The sequence below is a fragment of the Myiozetetes cayanensis genome, unplaced genomic scaffold (genome assembly GCF_022539395.1).
Source record: "Myiozetetes cayanensis isolate MyiCay16 unplaced genomic scaffold, myiCay2020 scf14, whole genome shotgun sequence".
NCBI lineage: Eukaryota > Metazoa > Chordata > Aves > Passeriformes > Tyrannidae > Myiozetetes > Myiozetetes cayanensis.
Window position 1 is genome coordinate 2,994,522 of NW_026087048.1, and position 23,901 is coordinate 3,018,422.

General features: G+C 43.6%; 1 protein-coding gene across 5 annotated transcripts in view; it reads right to left on the reverse strand.

Annotated features, from left to right (window-relative positions):
- PEAK1 (pseudopodium enriched atypical kinase 1) overlaps window positions 1-23,901 on the reverse strand; it is a 108,859-nt gene that overhangs the window by 38,832 nt on the left and 46,126 nt on the right. For 4 of the 5 annotated variants that reach the window (XM_050309270.1, XM_050309272.1, XM_050309268.1 and 1 more), the window contains exons 2-3: window positions 21,307-21,478; window positions 5,031-5,116 (exon numbers count right to left, since the gene is read on the reverse strand). The gene's annotated coding sequence lies outside the window, so the exon portion shown is untranslated. The remainder of the gene's footprint in view (window positions 1-5,030; window positions 5,117-21,306; window positions 21,479-23,901) is intronic. The other variant, XM_050309271.1, reaches the window with a different exon arrangement.

The following is a 23,901-nucleotide window of genomic DNA, read 5'->3' on the forward strand; positions in this document are numbered from 1 at the left end:
AAGGCCAACTCATTTCTGTGTGCAAACGAGGCTGATGCCCCTCGTTTCAGCAGGTACACAACTGCACACAGGAGGGCTCAGCCTGGCTCTGTGGAGTTGATATCAAACAGACAGGAACATAAAAGCATATCTCACTTTCCAGGTCAGAGGGAGATGACAGATTCGGAGCTGCAGTGCAAAGATGAAGCAGAGATCAGCCGAGATACCCTTGTGTCAGGAAACTGAACCTCGCACAGCAACGCAGAAGCGTTTCTGTGGCTCCTATTTGTTGACATCATCCTTGCTGAGTGCACGAAGATAGTAATAAACATGCATTTCAGGCCTTTTCCCTTTGTTCTAGGTAATTTCAGGCTGTCAGGTCTCCTTTGGATGTGTGCTGGCTGAATCACAATGAAGGCCTTCTCCAGTAATACTTTATACTAAAATAATCCAATTAAAAGGAACTTAATTGGTGTGCAACATTCCCTACAATTTCAACATTTTAAAAATGAATAGTCTCAGTAAGTACCAGATGGTGACACGCACTAATTAATCAGGCCTGCTCAGTGAATGAGCAGATGAAAATGAATGCACCTCTCAGACGTGGCTGCAACGCCGTGTGCCGCAAAAAGCTGCCCCCAGATGAAGGTGTGCGATACCCCTGAGCACTTCCTGGTCTCTTCTGAGATCACCAGGCACTGGGACAGGATCCCTTTGGTTTGTTCTCCTCCAGGGAAAAGCCATTTCCCTCTAGCACAGCCGTCCCCGAGAGCGGGGCCGCACTTTTGATGCCACAGAACAAACTGTGCTGGTGGCTCCTTCGGAACTGCCCCTGCACAACCCACAGGGTGACCTCTCACCACTGTCACACGTGGAATCAGCCACGGCAATCCAGCCTGGCTTTCCTATCTGGCAGTGCCCGAAGGCCACAAAACGACCACGGCCTCGTGGTTTGTCTGAACCACTTACGGGCACCTGCACAGTCCCCGATCGGCACCACCCACAGTCACATCTCACCCAGCAGGAAGGAAGGGATGGTCGCTCTTTGCCAGGAGCCGATTTCTGTTTCTTTGAAATTTTAATGCAATTGCAAAAATTTTAAAGAGATTTTTTTTTTTTTTTTAAAGCTGAAATTCTCCAAATTCACACCTGTGCAGGTGTGGCAAATGGGCTGTAGAAATGCTCCCAGAGAGGGGCAAGGAATGGGACTCACCCCACTCAAGGAAAAAACCTGAAACAAAGGGATGGCGAGCAGCACTGTGGAATGCCTCAACTTTATTCCCAGAGTGAAGGATATTTGCTAAATATTGTTGTACCAAGCCAGAGCTGTGACTGGCAAAGCACAGATGGGCATTTCCATAAATGCTGGGCATTACCATTTTTGTTTAAAAAGTTCTATTTTGTTGCAGATAGTTTTTTGTTTTGTTTTGTGAGGTTTTTTTCCAGTTTTTAAGTGTCACGCTGTATTTTCTCTCATTTAAAAAGAGTTTAAATGACATAAATATTTCATAACCCTGAGTAAGTGAAGGAAACTCTTAAATATGTGTCTGTTTTTTTTTTTCCTCTCCCTAAAACTTGCAAGGATAAAACAAGATAGAAATGACCAACGAACTGGAGCAAAAGCCTGCCTAGGGCTAGACAATCTGTGATGCTTCAGAAGAAAACAGGCATTTCTTTGCAGTTTACCTAACCCAAAGAGATAATGCCACAGAGCAAGGAAAAGGCAAGAAATACCCTGGGGATCTGCCCAGGTAATCTGATTACATTCTGCATCATCACACTGGGAGCACACAAAGCAGGAATAAGGACGAGCTCTCCCCTCTGGTGTTGGGGCCCAACAGGCCAGCCAAGGCAAGTACCTGAATGTGAACTCTTCTGAGCCCCAATAATAAGAATCCTTGATGTTCTTATCCAGAGAAAACCACTAAAAATATTTCTTTTCATTCTGGGAAAATGACCATTTAGCATTAACACAACTCAAATTTATAATGAATATTAAATTCATAATGACCAGAATATGACTATATATTTATATTGCAATGATCATTCAGACAGTGCTGCACAGTATGTTCTTTAGGAATACCTTTATGTTTACATGGAAAATTAGCTCTTATTTTTTACTTTTTAAAAAGAGAAAACCCCAGTGAGATAAACCAGAGTATAAATTGTTTACTTTGCTTCCTAAAAAAAGGCTTTACAACGTAGCAGCAAATTAAGGTTAAGTGCATCAGCTGGAAGTAAAAAGCACAATAATAATAATAATTTTAAAAAATACCCTCAATTCCCATGCATTAAAGTTTCTCCCAACTCTATTTAAGGACAATTATTAGAATCAAGCCCTTCACAGTGTATTAAAAGTGCACCTGTATGACCACACTTTGACCAATCTAATTATCTTTGATTTACCCTTCCTGGGCTCACTTGCAAATCTGCCCTTTGATCTTTTTTTTTTTTTTTCCCTGGTTTTTAAGCACGTGAAAACTTTCAGAAGAGAGAGCTTGCTAAAAAGCAGCCAAACACCCTGTGTGGTGTCGGTGCTGGTGACTCAGGAGAGCTGGTGGATCACAGCCAGGGTGAGGGGCAGCTCCAACTCACAGCAGACAGCACTGCCAGCTGGGAACCCTCCAGAGGTCTCAGTCCCCATGGGAGAGCCTTAGGAGTTATTAAATATAGACTGGAGGGAATTAGGTTTAAAAATAAACCCCTCTATGAGGCATTATAAAAAACCTGAGATATTAAAAATAACCAATAAGTTCCATGCAATAGCACAGCAGGGCTGGACTGTCCAGAGCCAAGAGCTGGGGAAAAATTTGGGAACCAGGTGGCTGAGCTCCACAAGTGCCTCTGAACCAGGCACTTTATTATTTTTATTTTATTTTATTATTTATTTTTATTTTAACCTTTAAATAAGCTCTCACCAATTCCCAGCTGCAGGACACGCCAATGGTGCAGCAGAATATGCAAGGCACCCAGCAGATTGCACAGTTTGTGTGTGAGAAAATCAATGATATGATTTACTGAGTATCGTGTTCAGTTCTATTTGTGACGTCTCAGGAAGAAATGCTGCATAAAACAGCCACAAAAATATTTTAATATGGGAAGTTTTTCATCCTTTCAGCGAAATCCCTTCGGATTAGGATAGTTTAGCTCAGAATTGAGACAAATAAAATGATATTATATTAAATGATCCGTCACATAAAGAAGACAGACTGGGTGTTCCCATTTAGTATCTATCTCAAAATAAAAGAACAATAAACTCAATGCTGCCTATTTACATCTGCAAGAAGAAAATTATTCCACAAAAAACACATCCTGAAACAAGCTGGCACTGAGATCAAGAGGTTGATGGATTCAGAGGAACAATTAGACACTCATACATGGGATGAGCCACTGGCAGTTGTATTAGGTGGGGTGAACCCAAAGCTCCCAATAAACAAAGCATTAACCATTTCAGCTGAGAAGAAAATTCACTCATTAGATTATTCCAGCATTGTCCATTTAGGAATGTTTTCATGCCACAGGACAGAAAAATCAGAATTAGGTTACAGAAGAAAGATTAAAGAAAGGGATTTTTCTCTACAACTAACCTAAACAATTTAACTTTTGAGAACGCATGCACTGCTACTTTATGGGGGAAAATATAAATAAAAATAAGCCTGATCCTGATACCTCATTCACTACATGGTGGAGCAAGTGCCTGGAAAGGGCCTGAATCTTTGTAAAAGCTCCTTGAGTTCCCCATTCCACAGCACCCATCTCCTCCCACTGCCATCTGCCTGGTGCACTCCCTTTGCCTCATTCCTCACATCTGCCATCAAAGACAGACATTCTAATTTGAGGACCTCTTTGATAATCTTGAGAAAAGAGCTACAGGTAATTTTTTTGGCCATCAAAGCTGGTTCAAGCAGCTTGCTCTCACTCAGGCTACTCTTCTAATTAGTATGTCATTTATTCATCCCACTCCGCTACTTCACCAGGCACGATGAATGTAAGAAATTTTAATCTGTAGCCAAAAGCCAGAGCAGTGAAATGAGTGATGAGCTCTCAGTCACAAGGTTAAAGATATTCATGTTTACTAGTGTTGAAGTTAATAACAACAACAGACATTCTTCAGTGTTCAACAATAACAACAGATATTCTTTGGTGCTCCTTAAGCTTTGCCTGGAATCCATCCCCATAAAACGGGAAGCCACCACTGATAAGAATGTAAATAGGAATAAAAAGCACCATCCCAGATGAAATTCAGAAAAGGAATTAGCAGGTACTGGAATTGTATGCTTTTAGCATTCATAATAAGAATCGATTTTTCGCTTGTTCTTATGATTAAGTGTTGTGCCTGACTCACAAAAACCTGCCACAACACACTAGTGTTCCAGGCACATCGTGGGGGGCTCTGTGGTGCAGCTGTTTCCCTCCATGGTGACAGAAAAGGACAAACAGCCAAACCCAGGGCACCCAACAGTCAGCAATTAGCTTTTCAGGCTACCAAAAGAGACATGACGTAGGGCGGGGGGAAAAACAACCCATCAGATAAAAATTTATTTTAGATCACAACATCTGGTTCTATACTTTAAAAGAATCCATACATGGAAGAGCTGTGCAGTGAAGGCATCATTACATATCAACAAGGACAGAATAAGAAAGGAAATGTAATAGAAATTCTGTGTTAAGTTTTTATCCTTACAGTCAATGTCTTTTTTTGCAGCTTGGGAATTTGCTTGATTTACTCCATGAGAGAAGAAACACCCTCCATTTTCTCAGACAGATACTTAAACCTACCAAGTATGGGAACCACTATCATTTTTAGCCAGTGCTGTAAAAGGAGGAAAGGGGAAGGAGGAATCTTTGCTTCTCCCAAGAAGGTTGATTGTAGGCAGGAAAAACCTGCCCTAGGAATCCACCTGCTTTGTGGGCAGGAGGAGCAGCCACCCTATATCCAGCCACCTAAAAAGGGGTCTTATCACAGACAGCCTGGAGGGGAGCCTGGCACAGCCCCTGCAGCTGTTCCTCCCACCCCTGGCCAGTGCTAATGAAGGAGCTGCTGATCCTACCTGGAAATGCCAAACTTGCAGCCCGGCCAGTGCTCACTCCAGGGTCAGGACACGGCAGGAAACAAGGCTGAAGCATAGCAAACAAGCTGTAGCAAAGGAAAGACAAAGAAAATCAACACCAATACTCAGTTCTCTTTCTTGAGTTCTTTTTTTTTTTACGGATTGAAATGTTTTCCTAAAGGAGCTGATGGCCAAACATAAATTTTGCTACTTGTGCTTGACTGAATCCTGAGAATGCAAAGCTTTTTCTATCCAGAAAAGACACAATGTGAATTTTCTACTTTTGGACTGCTGAGATAACTCAATACCAATCCACAGGGATCTGAAAGTAAAAGCAGACTCACACTCTGAATTCCTCAGCTTTCAGATGAGGTTTTTATGACAGAATACTTTATTAGCAAACAGGGCTGCTACGAGTCCACACCAGGAACCACACCAAGCCCAGGGCAATTATCTTTTGTCACTGCCAGCCCCAGTAAAATAGGAAAGGCTGCAATTACCTGCTCTCTTGGAGGGTCTTGAGGGAGGTTTATTCCTGCCCTAGGCAACACTGTGCTATTTGGAACTAAACTGTCTCTACCCAGAACGAGTCTAAGAGAATAAGCAGCATCGAGTTGCAGGGCAGGAGCAAAACTCTTCCCACTGTCCCCTGCTGAGGTCCTGGGCTCAGCCTCCATATAGGTCAGGAGTCAACACCAACATGAAGAGAATTGCTCAGGAATCCCAATCAGGCTTCCTCACCACTGCTCCACCAGCACTGCCCATGGAGGTGGTGCCAGGTCTCCCATGGAGGGTCCACAGGAGAGGCCACGTGCTCTCTGTAGAGCTGACCCTTGCAATTCATACAGAAAGAAAGTCTGTGCTGCAGCCTTCCAGGTTATGGGCTCATCCCTGGCTTCATTAGCCATGGTGGCACCTCATGGTTACACAGCCAGGGAGGGGATCCTGATCACTGCTGTCACAGCGTGAATCGCCACGGCAATCCCAACAGCTCTCAGTGCTGTGTTGGCTCCTTGCTTCTGCCCCTCGCTTAACAAGTACTGTTGGTTCTACATTGCTATTTTTAAATAAAAATATAAACAAATTCAGCCCTCAAGTCTTCTCTCTAAAGGGAGCTGCCCAAACCTCCAGCCACTTCTGTGCATTGTTATTGGCACCCTGGGACTGTTGCTCTCCAAACACAACACGGTGTTCCTGGAGCTCCATACCAGTGACAAACCCAAGGCAAACAAACCCTTCCACTCCTCAAACAGATCCCTCCACACGTGGTGTCCAGGCATTGTCCTTTTAAATCCAGACTGGCACCCAGAACTCACGGTAAGGGTGTGCTCATGTCTTCCATAAACTTCTGAGGATCTTCACTTCTCTCAGTGCACTCAGGCAAGCCTTGCCTAAACTCTTTTATTGCCAGTTTACAGTTGTACAGAACAAATACAATCTATTTGCTCAATCTTTTTTTCCAATATAACCAGGGAATATCTTTGCTTTCAAATTTCCTGCTCTTCCTATTTACATTTTTTTTTTCAGACTACTCATAAATCAACTCTGCCTAATTTTAGGACAAAGATTAATACAGAACATCCCACTCAGCCTCCTCCCTAAATCAGATTCAGACTTGGTACCTCTAGCTAGACCTAACCCATAGAATATACACTGCACTTTCACCACTTTACTTTCTTAATAACAACATAGAAAAATTAAATTAAAATATATTAGATTTAAGAGGTAATTTAGTCTTTTGTATATACTTGTTAACCAAGTTATCGATTGCTAGTTGACTCTAGCATCTGCAAAGAAGACACAGAGAGGCACGAGGGAGACAGGACACAACATGGTTTTGCAAATACAATGAATTTGTGGTTTATTTTAAAGCTATTTTAAAAAGCAAACCCTTTGGTTTGCAATAGTATCGGGCTTTCAACAGTAAAACCAGTTTGAGTAATTCAAATAAAGATTCAATGTTTAATTTTTTAATTTTCATTTTTTGGTTTTCAGTGATTTGCAAAAGTATTTTTTTGGCATAACCAGAAAATTAGTCACTGCTAACTTCACCTTCTATGCCTGTTTTAAGTAGAAATCATTTCTCATCATGAAAATGTCATCTTTTTAAAGTCAGGTGTTTTATAAAGCCTCTTGTTGAAACTAGGTGTGTTAACAGCGATCGCTGAAGACTTAATTTTTGATAGACATTGCAGAATGGCAAGCTCAACAAAGGCAGCAGACTTATGTTTGGATGCCAGAATGCAGTATGTAAAAAAAAAAATAAATTAAGAATGCTGAAGTTGAATAATAGGCTATTTATCAGCTGCTCATCATGCCTGGATGCAGGTGTAAGACTTGGCCCCTGGGTTGCTTCACACAAGAGTGCTGAGGAGGTGCAGCAGATTTGCTCTGTGCTGTGCAGGTTCTCAAAACACATGGCAACACAAAGATTTTTGCTCTGTAAAAATACTCATTTCTCCTTTTTTTTTTCCTCTCAGTAGAGAGCAAAGTAATTCCCCGACTTCCATATGGTGTGACAGGAACAGGAAGACTGAAGAGAAAAGTGGGAAGACAGGAAGAGCTGAGAGCATTTCCTGGAACACCCTGGTTCCAAGGAGCAGCTTCACCCCCAAGGAGCAGCTTCACCCCCAAGGGGCAGCTTCACCCCCAAGGGGCAGCTTCACCCCCCAAGGGGCAGCTTCACCCCCAAGGAGCAGCTTCACCCCCAAGGAGCAGCTTCACCCCCAAGGGGCAGCTTCACCCCCAAGGGGCAGCTTCACCCCCAAGGGGCAGCTTCACCCCCAAGGGGCAGCTTCACCCCCAAGGAGCAGCTTCACCTCCCTGCTCCTCCTGTTCCCCCCGGGCTGTGCCAGTGCCAGTGGCACAAACCCCGCGGTGTTCCGGTGTTCCCGATCCCGCTCCGTGTCCCTGCCCCGCCTGGAGCTGTCGGGAAGCAGGTGCACAACCAGCCCAGAGCTGCTCCTGCCCCACTGCCAACCCCACTGCAGCCCCAACACCCTGCACTGCCCCTTCCAGGGCTGACAGAATCCAACAGGCTGAACAAAAGGATGGGCTCATAACGCTAATTAGCATCGTACAGCCAGAAGATAGACTGTGGCCTCTATCTCTAATGTCCTATGTCAAATTTGTTCTCTCCACATAAAAGACTGGTACATTAAGCATGTCTTACTTTCCCATTTTTCTTTCCAGAGAAGCTGGATGAATTGCAGTGCACACGGATAGACTGAAACACTCGGCAGATGATTTCGCTTAAACCTCGAGTAAGACAAATGGGACGAGATCTTCAATCACTGCCCGGGGATGTGTGGGCGATGTCTCACATTCTACAAGGAATGGCATTTGGAAAAATTCCCTTCTCACTCCTCAGCCACTGCGCTCCTTTAATTACATGCTAAACTTGGGAGAGAAAGAAAGAACTGGGAAGGAAAAGGGCAGCAGAGACTTCCCAGAGATAATGAGATGGCTGCTTGCTGAGCTGAGGCAGCAGCATCCGTAATGCCTGAGCTGGGGAGGAACAGGCAGGTCCCCCACACTGCCCAGCACCTCCCGTGTCAGCCCCTGGTTTTAAGTCAGACATGAAGCTCCAGCAGCAAGTTCACTACCTGAGTGAGGGGTTTGGTTTTACAGCCTGTGATGGAACAACTAGATTGAGGCTCTAATAAAATACATTCTGCCTCAAATCTCCATTAACCTTTAACATGCCAGGATCCAGAGACAAGTAAAAGTCTTTAAAAGTCCCTGGAATCTTTCTGTGCCCGTGCATTTCCTGGTGCACATTTGATTTTTACACTCTAAAAATAAAGCATAAAGAAATAAATCAGGAAGAGCCAGCAAATGGATTTTTTAAAGTCTTGATTTTAGTCTTTCCTACAAAGAATGTGATTCAAATCCTCTTGTAGTTATTACCACCCAAGGACTGCAGGGTTTTTTTAAGCTGTTTAGGTGGATTTGATGAGCTACCCCACAACAGTGTGGACAATACCTTTGTTGCCTTATAGATGCAAATGTGGGACCATTATCCCAAGATCCAGCATTACTCCTGCTGCTAAACATACTGGAAGAGTTCTCAGGTGAATACACACTTTTCTGCCAGTGGTAACCACGTTGTGCCTCTCACGTGCTCAGAGGTCACTCATCAGGCTTGAAAGTTTTGCACAACTAAAGCACAGCTGAGAGAATTGTTTTCTTTCAATATTATTATTGTAATATGTAGGGATAAATGTAATGCCACAAGTGCACAGCTTTAATTGAAATGTAAACTAAACTGTTTGTTGATAGTCTCCTTCCATTCTCCTCTGATAATTATGAAAGCAATTCTGATAACTGCTGTGCCCAAAACATCTGGGGAAGATACTGAAATCACTGTCTGAAAGTTAAGTACAGTAGCAGTTCAGGGGTTAAAGTCACATCAACAGTGCCTTCTTTAAAAATACACCTGTAAAGTTTGTATATTGTAGTAGGAGAGAAGTGTGTATTACACATATTTATAAACACACACACAGAGGGGAAGAAATTCCCAAGCATTAAATATGTTGGTATATTCTGAGATCTTCAGATCGAGATCCACACAAGGTATACTCATCATAAGCAGAATAAAAGAAGACTTAAAACCGAGAAAATACAATTACAGAAGAGAAAAACTACATTAATAATGAATTCCTGGGAGAATTAATTTAGCCAGTTTATCCACTGAAAGCTGTAAAACTACAGAACAATTAAAGCCTATCCCTACAGAAAGCAGCCTGTCAGAACACAGCCAGCAAGGATGCACCAACACCCAGCTGGACCCTTCTGGATCCCTGCTGACTCCAGGGAGATCACAGAGCTCTGCCCACAGCAGTGGTTTTTGGAATGATTCCCACTCTGCCCTCACAGCGTGTCTGTTGTACCAACCCCAACAATGGGAACATTTCACCCCCACCCCGTTTGAAATGCTCCCCGTGTCACACAGACCTACACAACACGTACAAAGATCCAACAGACAACTTGCAATACAGAAAATACAATCCACCTTTTAAAGAAATGAAGTCTTCAATTCACAGAGTGACCTCGTGGACAGGAGCACGTGCATTGCTGGCAATTATTTTGTAGGGGAGAAGGGGAGAGGTTACAATAGTGTTATGAGCAAGGAACTTCCAAACCCGGTTCTAAAATTATCTTCAGCTTTGACAAACCAGAACTCTATCCCCCTCTCCCTTTTGCTTATTCCTAAAGCCATTCTTCCTTCTCCTCCAGTGCTTAATCTGATCTAAATTCTCTCAGGATGTCAAGGGGATAAATACTGCTATTAAGAGCTACTAGTTTCCATTTGCTTTTTAGAAATGGGTGTGTGACACTCTGAGGCATTACACATGCTATTAGGTATGCACAGGATGCCCTGCCACAGACAGACAATATGCAGAGAAGTGGAGGCTAAAACGCTTTTGCATTAACAGGAGGACCCTCCAAGTGGCTTGCAGAGTGTGCTCCACGGCCACTTAATGGTCCCACAATGTCCCTGTTCCAAGCAGAAGGCATTTAACTGTTTCTCTGGGACCAAAGTATCAACACAGGCATCAGGTATTTATCCAGTGCTGGTAACAAGATTTCTACCCAGCAATTTTCTGCAACTTAAATGTAAATGATGCATGAGAAATGTATTCTTATGAGATGTTAAACACAAGCCAAGTGTTTTATCAGAAAAGTAGGAAACACCCCAATGATCTCTGTGTTCTGTCATCGTTGACTGCAGCCCTGCAGCCCCGAGGTGCCTCCAACCCCTGCCAACCCAGCAGCAAATAATAAAGAGCCAGTGCAGTTTCGAAGAAATTATGGTACTTTCTTATGTGCATTCAGAAAGAGACAGCCATGAAGCATTGCCTTGCTAAATGTTATAAAAGTTCTTATAAATATTCATGTGCAGCATTTGTACTCCGAGTATTTAATCATTTCTTTACAAGAAAGGAAGAGGGGGAAGGGGAGAAGAAGAAATTACTGTTTCTTCAATTCCACAGGGTTCAAGGCAAGAGAGAAGACGAAGGCTCACGGTGATTTATAAATTAGTCATCACCAAACCCAGAAAAGTACAAACAAGAGAATTTTTTCAGGTAGATTTTTTTTGTTCCCCCTTACATCTGAAGTTTTACAATAGTTTACAGGTATTAAACTAATGATTCTTTTATAATCTGAATTCCTTGTATGTTGATCACTTGAATTTCCATGTCAATGGCTTTTGAAAAACAAGATTGATCTGTTGCTTCTGAGATTCATGTGAAGACAGACCGACCTGGTTGAACTCTGCACTTCCAAACCCCCTTGTCCCAGGTAAACCCAATAGAAGGCAAACTCAGCTGCTTGTGCTGGTGAGGCATTGTCCCACTTGGACACTTGATCCATCTACTCACAGCTGCTGGGAGCTAAAATAGCAAGACTGAAAGCCCTGCCATCCCCCCCTGCAAGCTCTGCACGTGTAGCTTTATTCCATGGCACACAGCCTCTTGATCAAGCCTCTCAGACCTAAAGTTTATCAATACTGCTGTGAATTAATATAGATTTCTGTAATTCACGCTGGCAATACAAAAGCCTGTTCACAAGTGGCTTGTGCACAAAAGAGAAAAGATACTGCAAAGGAGCTCTGACATAAAATTATAAACCTAATTGAGAGGCAAAGAGACAGAGAGTAATAACATCTGAACTGCTCAGAAATCACCCAGCAGAGACAGCAGGGAGGCCTCCTGCCTTGCTGTGATCCTGCCTCCAAACCAGACCAAGAAAGCCTCTGACACTCTTTTCCCTATCCTTTCACCCCAGGATCATCACCTCTGGCTGGCCACACATGTTCCACTGAGGCTTTGGGTACCAGCACCTTTGCAGTACCTTTTCAGACACCACACTCTGGATGTCCCTCCCCATTCAGGATGCTACATCTGGAGGAAAAACCCACCCATCTAAGATGCTTATTCCCAGAGACCCAGCTCCTCCACACACACTTTGCTGGCAGGCAGACCTGGTGCTGGCTGAACGCGCTGGTACAGCAACAATAACAGTGGAAGAAGCTGATTGCTGTGGTACTTTGTGGTTCCCTCTTGTATCAGTCAACTCAGATTGCTGTCAGCTCTACCTGTCTCTGCTCTCAGGTGATTTGGACAACTCTCAGTAGAACTACTCCAGGCTCATGCCATGTTTAGAAACACAAAGCAAAATGAAAAGTGGCGCTGCCTTTTACTTCCCTCGGGAAAACTGCTTCTTGCAAATGGCTTTATCATTTTCATTATATCCTGTTTGATTTGCTTTACCATCTTGACTGGAACAATAGCTAAGACATAATAGAAAAAGATTTTTCCACAGGCTGGTTCTAATTACATTAAATCTCTAGTGAGATAGGACATTTAAATAAGAAACAACAACTGCAGAGTCTGAGATAATGACATACCGAGATACCAGGCTTTTTGAGAGTGCCATTAAAATGATGCATGGAGCATTACAGCACGCTCCAATCAGGCTGCAACACGAAAGCCATTCCTCCTGTGACACAGCACTGCACAGAGAGGTCAGCAGTTACTGCTCTGAATGTGCAACTCAACAATTAGGAAACATTATCCCTCGTGCTGAAGTTACAACATAGATACAGGCTTTAACTCCTGGATCAGGTGGGGTAGTTGGGAATGCAGGGTCACTGTGGGAATCATCACCTCATGAAGCACAATGCAGAGTAGAGGAGACTCTGAAGAGCTCCTGGGTTTTGTTGCAAGTTGTACCTTTAACATTTCGTTGTGATAATTGAATTTTCTTAATTGCCTGAAAAACCTTTCATCTTTAGATTGCTGGGAACCGCTGAAACACAGACATGCAGAATGGAGACTACGGCTGTGTGGCCGAGGAACAGGGTGGAACTTGTCCCAGTCCCACAGTTTGTGTGTTCAGTGACAGAGCTGAGGCACAGCTGTGCCACCAGCACTGGTGCTTATGAGGCCCTGCAGCAAATTCCCCTGCTGGAAAGCAAAACTGAGGAAAGGGAACTTATGTGGGGTGGGAAACACCTTAATTACTTCCCCCTGTCCAGAGCAGTGGTGGTGTCACCATCCCTAGGGGAATTGGAAGCTGTGTAACTGTGGCACTTCAAGGCATGGGTTAGTGGTGGAGCTGGCAGTGCTGGCTCAGGAGTTGGACTCTGATCATGGGGGTCTTTTTTAACCTTAATGATTCTCTGGTTCTATAGTGGGGGAGAACAGCTCATCAATTCTCCCTCCTCACAGTTAGTCACTGGACTGAATAACTAACATCAAGCCATGTTTAAGTGATTCCCTGCTGTCTGACTAGAGCTGAAACACATCTGTACATACAGGTTGGGAATCAGTTACCTTTTTCAGCTGGTTTTTCATAGCTGTCATAGTAAAGTTTCAAGGAAATTAGCTATGTACTGAGGATTAAACAGACTTACTTTCAGTCAATAAAAAGAATCTGTGATTATAAATTCTATACTCAAAGAATATAAACTTCAACGGCAGCAGGTCAGTAAGTAAAGTATTCTTGTCGAAGTAGCAAAACAATAATTCTCTATTAATAATCAAGTACACAAAAGAAAACTGAAGAAGTTCATTTCAGCACACAAAATAAAGTTATTTTCTTGGGTGTTTATTCTACACTTCTGACCTGGACCACTAAAGTGCTGTTACACAAGAATTGTCTGTGTTCATCCAGAGCTGATGCCAGGGCACTGCAGGGTGATTGCTCACACACAGACAGCTCAGCAACGATAGTTCTATGACCACATGGCAGAAGCATTTTCTAAATGTAGCTCAGGTATCTGCACATTCACTGCTGGAGATGCCTGTCTGAATAGAGCTCATCTGAACACCAGACACATGCAACTATTACTACCTCTGAAAATATTTAATTTGCTTTTAATAAAGAAGAAGGAACTTAAACTAGTACACCTTTCCCTATCAACTCCTGTCTTCAGTAACTTCCTTTATAAGACATTTATAAGCTAAATGCTTATAAGACATGTGTAAGGTAAAATCAGATGAAGATGCTCACCTCCATGTACCCTCATCACTTCTCCTGTCACCTCTGAACAGCCTCAGCTTTCAGACTGCAGCAAATCCACCTGTGGATGGGGAGGAGATCTCGAGTTCTGTCAGGTCAGCAACAGAACAGGCTGCTGATTATCAGCAGAGAGCACCAACATTCAGCCCCTGAGGGGCTGCATGGCCAGGAGCAGCACCAGTGTACCTCTGTCACCCCCTGCACCTCAAGCAGTGTCAGTGGGGACTTCAGCAGGTGAAGAGCAACAAGTTTTATGCAGCATCATGGCCTAGACAGATCCTGCTCTGCCCCTCTCAGGCTCACACCCACTGGTCCCCTCATCTTCCCCCCCAGCCCCAGTTCCTGCGTGTCCCTTCTGCACTGAAACACCAACGTGTAACTTTATGTGCAAACTAAACATAAGGCTCTTTCTTTCCCAACTAGAGCAACAATTTGAAGGCTTGCCAGTCCTGCTCATGAGCTGAAATCAAGGCTGGCAACAAGAAGCTGCCCAGGTCAGGGTGACCCGAGGACTGAGGGGAGCTGAGGAGTCTCCCAAAGCCAGGAGCTCCCTAGAGGCCAATGCCAGCAGGGCAGTGCTGGTAATTGGGCAGCACAAGGGCAGAAACCAGGGAGCCTTTTCTTCAACAAATGGGGGTGATCTACGGCACTCTCAGTGCTGAATTACTGACTCCTCATCAACTGTTATGTCACATGCGCTCCTGATCTGCCATCCAAGTTTCTTCCCACACAGGCTGGTGGTCCCTCATTAAGACCAAAATTTACAGAGCAGATTTCAGCTTTTATAGAACCCACTGTGCTTTCTAAAGATCCACCTTTTCTTCTAGTCAACTGAAATAACACTTCCTGGCTCTGACTCCTGTGGGTTGTTTTCCCTTTTTATTATTATTTTTTTTTTATTTCTAATTTATTTAGAACTTGCAATGCATATTTCTCAGCCAGACTGCTAAGGATGTTAATGAGATTTATCCGCAGAGTCTCTCACTATCTGCCCCCTTTAATTCTTTGAGATACAAGTGCTTTTATGTTGCAGGAAATGAGGACAACAGAAAGCTGCAGATCCCATGAATGTAAAAATTGTCTTGAAGGCATGGAACAATTCAGCCCTAATTACAGCCAGCTGGAGCCTGCTCTCTTTGCACTGATACTTAGATAATTAACCAACTACTGACTGATGCAAGACTCAACTATGTCACCGCCATCCAGACATTCAAGGTTAATTTTTGTATCCATCACCAACATCAAGCTTAATGGACATTATCAACTAAAGTCTTGAAAATCATTAACATACAGTCATAGTCAGGCAAGGATAATTTTTCCTTCAATGAGCTCGGTGCCATCTTTCCTTCAGCTGCAGAAGAAGTGACTTTTGCATTAAAAAGGCAAAATCCCAAGTTTTGATTCATTTAATAACTGTAAATTCACTCACTTAAAGCCCTAAACTTAAACACACTGAAATCACAACACTGATGTAGTAAAATAAACCCCAAACTGTTCTAGTGGTCCTGACTGCAGCAATACCTCTTTATTTCTCATGGTATGGCACCTTTAAATTGGTGGTGGGGGTGGTGCATCTTCCTCAGTAAGCTTTACATGGATAAAAAAGCAAATATTACTATTCCAAAAGTCAAATATCCTGACTGCCAATGCATACATCAAACTATTACAGAATGGTGCTCAAGAAGTCTGCCACGTGTGGAAGTCAGAACTGTTAATACACTCCTGGCTCCTGCATGTAACAAAATGTATGTTTAAACTGTGAGCCACCTGAACTGTATTTGCAGAGGAAAAAAAACCAACACAATAACCTGAAAGAGGGAGCCTTTCTCAATTCTATTTTCAGCAGTGCTTCTCCTGAAAACAGGAGGTTTTGGGCAGATTCAACCCCTCTGATGGTTCTAGAGCCAGGCAGAGATGCACTGATCAGGAGGAAACCTTGTCAGCAAGGGGCAGCTCTGGGAACTTTTATTTCTAGTTGGGAATTCACGAAATCACGGTGACAAATGGGAAATGTTTTCACCTGGTAAAGATGCTCGTAGGAACAGCAACACAGCACAGCAGAGATCTTGGGTGGAGCTCTACAGCAGCAAACCAACATCTCAGCAGTGCTCTCCAAAAATGCGGGTGGGGAGGCAGGAATCTAAAGAATCCGCATTAGGGATTCCTTCCATTTTGTATTTTATTTGTCCTCACACCTTCTTATCTGGTATGGGAAAAATAAAGAATCCCAGTTATGTTTGCACACAGCCTGGCTTATTCCTTCCTGTAGGAAGAGTCTGAATTTTGTGAAATATCTCTGGAATGCCACTGTAATGTAAATCACAAAGTGTGGCCACCACAGTGCAAGTTAAAGTGTAACCTGCAGTTTTCCCCAAGAGAATACACAGCATTTTTACTACCAGAAAGGGTACAAAAATAAGAGCTTAGCAAAAAAAGTAGGTTAACTCATATAAAGAATGACGTATAAGACAAGGCTGAAAATGACAGCAAGACAGGTATTTTTGGAACTATTCTGAAGTCTCTTTCAAGCCCTGCCTATTTTGCCTGTGAAGTATTTTTTGCTTAAAATATATATATGCTAATGTTCATACTTGAGATAGCGATGATGGGGCTGAAAAAACTCCTGCTTTGGAAGAACAAAGGAAGAAAGGCTGAGCATCACCAGCAGCTGGTTCTGTGGGCATTTTCAGAGAGTTACCCTGAGGAGAGTTCAGGAATCACAGAATCATTACAGTTGGAAGGGACCTCTGGAGATCTAATCCCTCCTTATGAAAACTGCCCATAAATTGGGGACAGCTGGGACTACCTGCATTTCATGGTTATTGCTTGCAGCAGCTTCAGGTGTGTTGATTATCAACACTGGAAGTTAATAATTTTCTTAATCAGCAGGATCTGAGCTTTGTTCAGGTTTTTTTTGGTGGTTGTCTTTTCTTTTTGTTTTAACGAATGGCAATGTGTTTCTTGCCAAGGCCACAACACATAATAACAGACTAGAGAGGAATGAAAGGACCCAGCATGAAAAATACAACATAATTATCACCAACTGAACAGCTGATAAATGAAGTGACAGAGTGAAATACAGGGGTTTCACATGACAAAAAGTTCAGTGAGGGTGAATTTGTTACGAATTTTGAACAAATGGAAAGTGGAGACCTCACCATAAGCGAGGCCTCTCATCTCCCCACCACTGAAAATTCCCTGCTCCCACCATAATCCATCTGCCATCCCATCACAGAAAGACCTACAACATCCAGTACCCAGCAGCAGAGCTGTCTGGATGTAACAGAGAGGAGCAGGTCCAAAATGAAGAGCAGCTCAGGTCTGGAGCTTCACACACCTCCAGGATGATGTTTCCATTTTGTCCTGTCAGTTTGAAGTTCCCAAGGACAGCCACCACACCAGCATGAATTCAGCAAACACAGCATCAGTTGCCTTTTATGAGCTAAACTGATCAGGACAGTATTTTTAACACATCTGTGATGGGCAGATTTCAGAGATAAGCATAAGTGAAAGAGAGAGCTGCAAGCTAGTGAAAAATAAGAATTGCCCTCTGGAAAGAACTACATATAAGGGGCATGGAATAAATGCTTTTATGTTGTTGTTTCTTAGTCTGTCAGTGGTTCCATTTTGAATCAGCCTTCAGTCATTTAAACCTCAGATGGGAAAGCCTGGATGGACCTGAGAAACGAGCAAGCCAGGTCTGGGGTCAAGAAGAGTCTTTTTTCCTTAACCCCCAACCCAAACACATCTTGAGTTCAGTATCTTCAGCTTCTTTCAAGATAGAGCTAAAAAATCTTGGATTTTGAATCTTTCTTTTGTTTATATGTAATTGCAGTTACCATGTTGCCCTACCTCTCCCCTGTTCTAGCACTCTAATTCCGTGATTCCTGCAACCCTGATGGAGAAGGAAGCCAAGAGCACACACAGCACAGTCCCTCTGCTCCCAGTGCTTCTCCAAATTGTAAATACAAATAAATTGATACAGCAGTTGAAGCTTGGCAATGCTGTTCAGGAAGGTACAAAGGAAATGCAGTATAGAAATGTAAAATCATTAAAAGAATGTTATTATGGTTATTATCTTAAAAATGCATTTAAGCCAATAGCCCCTCCCTGCAGGTACCTCACTTGATCTACAGCCCACATCCATCACACCAGACTCCTCTTCAGTGCCAGTATTTTCTGTTCCTTCCTTGTCCTACCTGCCAAGTTGTCCCAGTTACAGGGGCTGGGACCAGTTTATCACTATGTGGGTATAACCAAAACTGTGCATTCTGCACAAAGGCTGGTGTTGTTCCTGGGAAAAAATGGGTTCTGCAGGAATTAGTGGGCAGTTTCCTTTCATGCACAGACAGGCTTGTGTTCTACACAGCGAGTTAAGCTATGCAGACACGTTGTAGTGCCCTGTCTGTTCAATGGAAGGCATCCCACAGAATGTGTGTGGGTTCTGCACATGGGAAAGGAGGCTGGGAAGGGATGCAGAAGAATCCCCTCCAATGGGAACTCACTGTGTGGCTGCAGAGCCAGGAGGACTCTGCTGCACAGAGGTGTGAGCTGCCCACAGCCCTCCATTGTCCCTGGGAAGGTGGTGACTTCCTCTTCATTCAATCTTTCCCCTTATTCTGCTCTTCCTTCCTGATGATAAAGACACTTTTTATTACTCCAACCAATTCAACATTACTTTTAGAAATTTTAATCACTCATTTGGATTTCACTCGGTGAGTCAGGCGGAAAAAATGTGCTCTCAAGCTGAGAGAAAACCCTCCCATTTATAATCCCTCAGCCAAGAGCACCTCCCAGGCAACTTCCTCCAGCTGTTCCCAGAGACAGAAGGAGTATGTTCACTCTATCAGTTCCCACCTAGGCCACTCCAGAGCATCCCCAGCAGGAAGGAGATCTCTCTGCCCAAAACAGCAACCCCTGGCTCTTCCCAGGCCTCCTCCCACTCAGCTCACCCAGCACTTCCCTCAGCTACACCAACCTCTTGATGTTCAGCAGATTAAGATCTTCCTGGGCCAGCAGAGGAATCTATCATGGTAGCATTGTTATCCCTGTTCCTGGGCCTCTGATTGTGACTTTTATCAGCTAAATAATAGTAATTTGAATGCAGAAACAATTATGGGAACCTTTGTTCCTCAGCCGAAGCCCTTAGCCCCAGCAGATTTACAGTTAGTGCTGTTTTGACAAAGGCTGGATGCATAAAGAAGTTGCTCTGCCAGGCAGTGAATGTACAAGGGAACAAACAAAACATCACCTTCCAGCTTTCTAAAACTGTTCCCTCAAAAACAGTGGTGGTTGCAACCTGTTTGTGTCTTCTCCTGACCTGCTGCATGAAGACAAGCCAAGGTGGTGCATTTTCCTTAGTAAGGATGGGTAAGAGTTTGTGATTGTTTTTTATCTTGTGCTGCTCATATTTCTGGCTCTAAAGTGCCCTACAGAAACCTGAAATCCCATTGAAGTGCCCCAGCTCCACAGCTTTTGCAAAACAAACTGGAACTGTCTTTTTCTTGTTCTCATTAGACATGTCAAAGAGGCAGAGATCTGGAAGGAAATGTGCACACGTTCAAAGAGAAAGGACTGCAGGGGTACAGAGAGCAACAGAAAAAACATTAACAAGAGCACAGTAAATCTGAGCACCTGAAAGAAGAAAAACATTCCTCTCATAAGCCCTTTTTGAGCTTCATTTGTCACCAGTGCAGACAGGTGGAAGTTGCAAGCCCTCCCCTCCTGCCAGTGCAGCAGGAGACACAAACACAGTACAGAAGCAACTCTGGCAGCAAACCAGACAACTCCTAGAGATGGGAAGTCAATTAGGGGAGAACCCCAACAGCCTACTGACTACCTGAGGGATGCACTGGCTGAGCTGTGTTTGGTTGGGAGGCTCCTAAGGGCTGGCCTGACTGTCCTCTCACAGGAGCCTTCGTGTGGATTTCAGATAGGAACTGCTACATTAATGCTGACAATTCTCTAAAGTCTTGCCCTTAACCTCGCAGAAATTAGGAGAGGATCCTTCTAGGGCACTGACTGTTCTCACAATGAAGTTCTAACACAGCCTACGATATATTGGGTGGAATAAATACCTTACCTGGACTGATAAAGGAGAACAGGTCTACTTACAAGGTTCAGAAATGCAGGACTAATTTTTCTACCAAAAGTCACACAAAACTCCTGTCAGATCTGTTTGCTCTCCTCTCAAGAACAAAATGTGAAAGAACCAATTCAAACAAAACCACAACACGTTTCAGATTTGCCTTTGTTTGATTCGTGCCAGATGAAAGAAACACGGTGATGTCACTTTTGACACGTGCACTTCACGTTACTGTTTCCCACCAGTGTAACCAAACTAAGGCAAATTCTATCTGTACACAGGGTCAGTGAGGCTTGGAGAAGGGTGCAAACACTTTCTTTCACTCTCTTGTCTCAAAAGACATCGAAACATCATCTTGGTGGGGTATTAAAGGTGTGGCAATTCCCCTCTGCCCTTCCTAAACCTTTTGGTTTTAGTGGTTGGCTCCACTTCACCTGCTGCTGCAAAGGGACAGAGCCTCCAGCAGGATAGTGATGAGGATCTGGGGGTCTTTTTGCCACCACTTTCACTTTAAAAAGCAGCACAATTCTGTAGTTCTGACCAATACATTGACCTGGGGAAGACAGGTCTAAAGTACAGAAGTATTTCAGATGTTTAAAACCCACTTATGAACAACGGGCAGAGAACAAGATAAGCAAGTAAGAACTTGCTTAAACAAAGAAGCAAATGGAAAAAGAAGAGTATTTTTGAGTCCCAGTTTATCAAAAAATATTGATGCCTAGCAGAAAAGAGCAACCTTCCCAGTGTCCTATGTGTGTCTTTCCATACACTACAGAAGTCACACAAAGTACTTAGCATACAGTCAAAAACAGGGACAGAACTGTTCTACAACCTGTTCCAAACTGCAGTTTTGCTGGGCATTGAGTGGAGAGACAGTTACCAATGGAGAAATATCCAAATCTGTAAAATCTAATTTTGTTTTTCAATGATGAAGAGATGGGGTGAACCCGCAGGAAGAAATCACAACGGCTGAGTAAACCACCAGATACTAAAATTCAAACTTTTGGTAACAAACAAAGCTTACAAATTCACACGCTCAGCCAATCTTTGACCCTGGTAAGACTGCTCTATTTAAACTCTGGTAGGAGTAGAACAACGTCCTTTATAATCCACACAAACTAACCTATGGTTCTGTGTTAAGGAAATAAAAAGAGGGGTTACCGCTCAGGTCTGAGGCATTTCATCCATTCTAATGTCAGCAGCTGGCTTGGCAACACCTTCTGCAGCCACCGGGTAACAAATCCCGCTGAAAACTTCACAACTTCCTATTTCTCCAGACAAATTCGCTTCACCCCCTTCTCTTCATGACTCCTGGTCAGGACAGCAACATTTTCTGTGAAGGACAGAAGACGAGGTTATTTCCAACAAATTTCAAATCTGATTTGTTGTTAATTTTCCTTCTTCAGTGACCTCCTGATCTCCAAAATGCCGCAAGAGCCACGCAAAATGACACTTGAATTCTTTTCAGAATTCTGGCACACCAGACTTTTGCCTTCTTCCCTAACATTCCTGTTTGTTTTCTGTCCCCCAGGAGCATGCTGCTGCACTCTTCCTTGAATTTTATCTGCTCAGCAGCCACACTGCAGCTTTGCAATGGAAGCACAGGCTGGAGGCACACGCTGAGGAACGGCCTGCAGAAGCTAGCTAGAATAATTACAGGACTTTTCCTAGGAAAAGGAGCAGGTAATTCTCCTAATTTTCTTAATTTTTAATTACAATTTTGAGATGAGCTAGGAAATAACCTGACAACCAGCTCGGTATGTTACATGTTTTAACAGAACAACAGCATAGGTTTATGTTACTTCTGTTCACCTATTAGCAGGTCACGGTGGTTAGGCCAGTAAGTTACTCAAACCAACTTCACCTTAACCCAGCACTCCTGAACAGGCAGAGACATTTCCAGCAGAGCAGCGTTTGCTGTTGTGTTTTTGGGTTTTTTTGTTTGTTTGGTTTTGTTTGTTTGTTTTTTCTGAGAGCATCAAGGCTGTGCCTCAAAGCCCCCAGAGCTGTCTGGAGTTACACAAGGAGACAGCACCGTCTAGTTCTTTCGGGGTTTTATTTGTGGGGTGGTTTTTTTCCTCCTCATCTCTTCCCCTCTGGTATTCTGCTTCTGTGACTTCAAGTGCAAACATATTTCTATACGACAAATTTGGCAGAAAGGAAGCAAACTCCAATTACTGGTGTTCTGAAAGCCACAGATAACAAGGAGCAAAGCACTCAAGACTTCCGTGCAAAGCCACCACAGCTTGGTGAGCCTGCACAGACTGAGCAGCACGACAAGCAAAGCCACCAACTGCTGAGCAGCATAAGCAAAATGCCTTGACAAAGATTACCATAACAAAAACATTTTTTTTTTAAGACATTTGAAAGGAAGATCCTGAAATAATAATAATGGCCAGTCTTCGCGAGCGAAGATCCGGGGAAGGTCTTTCCACCTTCCAGCCTGCGCATTGGATTTTTTAGGTGAGACACCGTGTGCACGGAACTGAGCCCACCCTTTAATCCTAAGGTTCATCTGCCGGGGCCAAGCGAGCTTGGACGGTGGCAGCGAGGTCCTTAGGACGTAGGTGGGTTGCCTTTAAGGGCTAACGAGCCCCACCTGCCCGGGAGTGGCCCTGACCGGGAATCGAACCCGGGTCTCCGCGGTGATAGCGCGGCGCCTTTACCACTAGACCACCAGGTCCTGAAATAACTCTGCAGATAAGTAGCAGCAGGTGAGATGAATACAAACCATCCTAACAGAAAACACACACTTTGTGCTTGAAAATGTGCTTAATGAGAAGGGTGAGTACCCTCCTACTGAAGGCAGATAAAGCAAGAGCCAATAAATTAGTCTTGAACTTGAACTTATGGCTCATCATCTAAATGGAGATATTAGGGAGGAGTCAAAAGCTTACTCTGGATGAAGAAGATTAAACCATTTTCTCCCAACCCGAGTATTACCAAAGAGTTTGCTTTTGCAGGTAGGATTAGCTAGAAGTGCAAGGTAGGGGAAGAAACGGAGAACAGGGCCCTGCAAATCCTCCTGAAGGAATGGAGAGAGAACATTACAGTCCTCAGTAGTTTTGGGAACCTCACTCGGCAGCAAAATTTTTTTGCATATTACAGAGTTTTTTGAAATAAGAAAAAACAGCCCTGAAGAACAAAGAAATGAGCAAACACTTCCCAGCAGGGAACAGCTGCATTTAAAGATTATTTAAAGTCTCTCCATAAGGTGACAGCTTTGTGCAAAATTTTAACCCCTTCCAAAGTGTCTTTTTTACCGGCTAGAAGAGCAAGGGGATGGGAACTTTGTGGATTCAGGCAGCAAGCTCCAGTTAAAGCAGCTGGCTGGGAAGGGGGCTGGATTTCCCCTCCTTTAGTGCTTGAGGTGGCCCTGGCTCCACCAGCCTGTGGGACCTGTTCCCAAATCATGGGCACCACTGGGCACATCTCTGTAGACCACAAAACAGGGAAACACTGACAGAGCTGTATCCATACAAGAAGATATCAACACTTAACGCATATTTTTTAATTTTAGCTGCATGCAGGCATTTGTACTTCTGTCCCAAAACTCTGCAGGCTTTGCCCAGCAGGAGCAAAGGGGTCTGCTTGCCATTTGCCTCTCCTTGCAGAGCTGCACTCCAACAACTCTGGCACAGCTGGAGATGGCACAGATTCACTACCACAGCATTATATAAATCTGGTGTTCCTGTGGCTTGTGAGGATCGTTTAGATGTTCTTTAAAATTGCCATCACGTTATGTTTTATGGGTGC